We start from the raw sequence: 4,710 nt of genomic DNA on the forward strand, positions 1-4,710 counted from the left end.
CTCGGCTCCTGACGAACCGTCTGTGGTGCCTCCCGGTACCACGTCTGAGGTTGGACCCTCGGCTCCTGACGACGAACCGTCTGTGGTGCCTCCTGGTACCACGTCTGATGTTGGACCCTCGGCTCCTGATGAACCACCTGTGGTGCCTCCTGGTACCACGTCTGAAGTTGGAGCCTCGGTCATTGACAAACTGCCTATGGTGCCTCCAGCTGGTGCCACGTCTAAGGTTGGACCCTCGGCCATGGTTCTGAATGGTCTGCTCCGGACCTGGTAGCCACTGATGTCGGGATATGACCACTGTGCAGGGCACCCAAAACGTCAGACTATTTTTTGTTCAACTCGGAGTGTATCGATGCGGCGAATCTATTCCTCAAAATGACAACTTAGAGATTCAATATATGCATCATTCGTGGGTGGAATCATTAAGAAACATTATTTTTCTCAGTAGTCATGATGAACAGGAGGAAATTGCTTACTTGGCAGAAGAAAACTCATTTCTATATCTAATTGTTTCCTCTCTCAAGTGCCAGACAATTACAATCATCAACATTTTCATTGGTGTGACCGAAACCAATATTATGTTGGCGTACTTCTTATTACACCAAGAAGGTTTATGTTTTGGGGAGCGCGCGCGTGTCACGGTGTGTGTGGGGGGGGGCGTTTCTTGATATTTTCACGGTGGCCTTGGAGACATTATTCTCAACATCAAAAGACGGTGTCTTCTTCTCCACACAATTCCCCAACCGTCCCTCGCTATCCGTAATCCCCTACAGTATAGCAGTATAGGTTATAAATCTACATGACACAGAAGTAAGCTTTGCAGCATTTCATTTTCTTCCTAATCGTTACATAGAGCTTGCACTTCAACACTTGCTACTACGTACAGAAACACAAACACACGTATTGCTGGACACTCCTATCTGAAGAACAACTCGCCACAAAAACGCTGCGATACCTTACATGACAAACGTGCTGAACAAACACTTTAACTGACAATCTGTAAATACCGACGTGACCTCATGAATTCTATTATATTTACACTATACAATTTTTATCACATTTATATTTATTGATTGTAAATCGAGTTTGATTGATTGTCTATTTTTAACTCCTTAGCGCTTTTAATCTATTTCATTGTAAACGCCTGCCAATTCAGACTTCTTGTCTGCAAGAAGATGTGTAAATGAAGTTTCAAAGTTTCAAATACTTGTTTCTACATAGTCTACTATCTACTAGATGGGTTGGATTACCCATGTTTTTAACAAATCACTCCCTACAGTTAGTGAGATGAACCTAACTGTGATTTATTTGGTAAGATTATTCAACATTAGAAATCCCTACAGCCTAGCCAGCTTTTTTGCAGCAAAGGCAGATGATGATGATGAAGATCATGGAACCACTGCCCCCACCACCAACATACACCCAGACGGACACTGTAGTGCCCCCCTGTTGGATGTCAGAAGAGCCACCTGTGAAAGGAATGAAATATTCAGTTTAAAGATTTCCAAAAAGTTTTAATTAATTCCTAAATTCCTTCTGTTCTTTCCAACACACTGCGCTAAAAGTTATCATGAAAGTTCATCTGTGTTGGTAGTTACATGTTTAAAGTAAAAACTTTTGGTCCAACACAAAAAATACCTTTGACCCAGTGTTGACGTCACACTTCAAAGAAGCCACGTGACAAGCTTCACTGGGCCAGTCTACTGAGGAAGACCAGAGTGACTGGTCGAAAGATCTACGTGAGAGAATTTTTTTGTGTTGGACCAAAAGTTTTAACTTTAAACATGCACTAAAAGTTGTTGAATTTACAAATGGCAGTAAATGTAGTAAGAAAAAGGTTGGCAATTTTTACTCTGTAGACAGTACCGGCGTTTACGGATTAACAATGGTAGTAAATGAAATTACAGGACTTGATTAATGAAAACAATTCGTTTTGTAATGGCCTTGAAAAAGAATCACTAGTATTTTACTCTATAGGTACGACAACAATGGTGGTAGGATTCTATTTCGTCCATCTAATAGAATTGCGCAATATGCGCAACAAAAATACTGTGAGTCATACTAATTAAGTTTCAAGATTGGCAAACTAACTATGGTTACGTCTCAAACGGTTTAAAATGTTGGTAACGTTAGAATAGTGGAGAGTTACAGACACTTAGAAATGGAAATTCTCTGGCCAATTTTTTATGCCGATTTCTACTCTGTATTCAGCCTGCAAATGAGTCTGGTGGAGAGTAACATACAGACATCTACAAAAATATATAAATTCACCTCCGGATCCGCTTCCCGGTTTGTCGACATCACAGCACCGCCCCTGGTACTGTGAGGTACAGAGGCAGCCGCTACCGAACGGAGTCCCGCTGTTATAGCAGAACCGGTTACAGGCCGCCGTCTCTGTACCCGCAGTACTGCAGCACGAGCCGCCGCGGGTTCGGGTCCTCGTGCCTTAAAACATAAACATTGATTTTCAAATAATTAATGTACGTACAAACATCACTTCACCTTTTGGGATGAAAATTGTGAGACTTGGTAAACATTGATCAAGGATAACTGGGGGTTTGGTGTTCTTCGGCTGATTAGCTCATTCTAAAAACGGGGATAATTCAACCAGATCGGCTATGTTGTCTATATGCAATCAGAAAATAGCACATAAAAGCTCCCAAAGACCCTGAAGACCCCCAAAACCCCCAGTTTTTGGCATGCTATGGAGGCTAGATTAAGGACATTATAGCGATAATGTCCAAAAAATTGATTAATTTAATCTGAAGACGATAGCATTACTTTCTAAGTATATTACTAAGTATAGTTAAAGACCTTACGAAAGTCGCTGAACTTTTGTTGTGCCAATAAAGTTCTTCTATAAATGTCCCTGACAAAAGGAAGACAGTGCAATTCTAGTTTGATGGATCGTTAATAGTTTTTATCAAAGTTACGCCCAATAACAATTTGAAAACGTCACGACACGGGGTGTCTTTGTAGGAGTTATCGTAAAAAGGCTCCCATGAACATATTGCGAACTGAGATACAAATTTCGCCGATTTACCTGCATTTCCACAAGGATCAGTACACGAGCTCCACGGTCCCCAACTGTTCCAAGTACAGGTACACCCGCCGGAACCCGATGTACTTTAGAGAAGGATACGAAAACGCCTAATAAGTGATTTTTCTGGTCGTTCAGAATAAATCTTCTTGAAAAGGCTATTCACGCGTCTACAGAACTGAAAAAAAACACAACTTCCTTGTTGTGACGCAGTACATAAATACGAAATGAAACTTCTTTTCTGCTGCCCGAAATTCACATTTTAGGAAACCTAACATACATACTTGTTGAGTTTTAATATAAAGCTATAAACAATCCCCTTTTACGTGTTTTCGCCACCTACCTGGCCCTGAAAAGGCAGAGAAAAAGAGGCACATGTTCCATGTAAGACATCACGAATTTAGCGCGGCGCGCATCCAGGCAAGCGGGGTTCCTCGCGCCCACTTCCCGATCGTATTCGCCATGCCTGCCCGGCGGCACTGCGCCCAGTGCGTACCAGTGCGCCCAGTGCGCCCAGTGCGTACGAGTGCGTACCAGTGCGCCCATTGCGTACCAGTGCGCCCAGTGCGTACCAGTGGCATAGAATGTGAAATATCACAAGAACACCCGTCACCCAAATAACGAAATCGCCAGGACACGTAACCAAAGTTTCGGAGCGTAGCGTTTGTGTAAGCCATCACGAAACCGCCGGCGAATGCACTTGGGTACACGGCGCCAGCGTTGACACAACCCGACTAGACAGCGTCCGAGCGTGCGGCAGACACTGTGCGACGCATCACGACCGGCAACGCATCACGAATTTGGCGGGACACGCCAGACTTGCAATCCGAGTGATGCTGCGCCGGATTTCGATAGACGTTCGTGACTGCTGTCACAAAATCGCCGGCAAACGCATCACGAATTTGCGGGACACGCCAGACTTGAAAACCGAGTGATGCTGCGCCGGAGTTCGATAGGCATTCGTGACTGCTGTCACGAAATCGACGGCAAACGCACCTCACGGGTACACTGTTTCGGTACACGGCGCCAGCGTGTACAAATCCCGATACAAAGGCGTCCGAGCATGCGGTAGCACGACATTCGACGCATCATGGCCGGCAACGCATCACGATTCTGCGGAACAGGCACGGCCTATCGACCGAGCGACGAATGCTTCACATTGACACGAAGAAAAGAGTTTGGGCTGCTGTAGTGAAGTCACTGTAGTCAGTGTAGTGAAGAATACCGAGAGGTGACAGAAATGGGAAGCCCGATTTTGTAGTGGTAGTACCTGTAGTATCTGTACGTCAGGCATATAATTTAGTAAGAAACCAGAATTTCTGCTACAGTAGAAGGAAAGCTTCCAAGGGTCCAAAATCAGTTAGGCCCAGACAAATTTATGTTGTGTTTCTGGCCCTTAGAAATCAGATAGGGATTCGTTTTTATATTTCAGTCCATACCATGGTATGGATGAAATATATTGTGTTCTCTCATGTTTCTTCTCCTTCTCCTCCTTCTCCTGCCACACAGTCAAAGGGATTCAACTCTGTCATTTTTTAGCCAAATGACCTGAAATTTGGCATAGAGGTAGAGTGGGCCAATACCCCCAGGCGTTTTTTTCATTTTTTTTTATACATGCCTTTGAAAAATTTTTATGAAGGTTTTTTGGGGCATTTTTCGCCAAAAAATGG

The sequence above is a fragment of the Branchiostoma belcheri genome, unplaced genomic scaffold (genome assembly GCF_001625305.1).
Source record: "Branchiostoma belcheri isolate BF01 breed outbred unplaced genomic scaffold, Haploidv18h27 scaffold110, whole genome shotgun sequence".
NCBI classification, from domain to species: domain Eukaryota; kingdom Metazoa; phylum Chordata; class Leptocardii; order Amphioxiformes; family Branchiostomatidae; genus Branchiostoma; species Branchiostoma belcheri.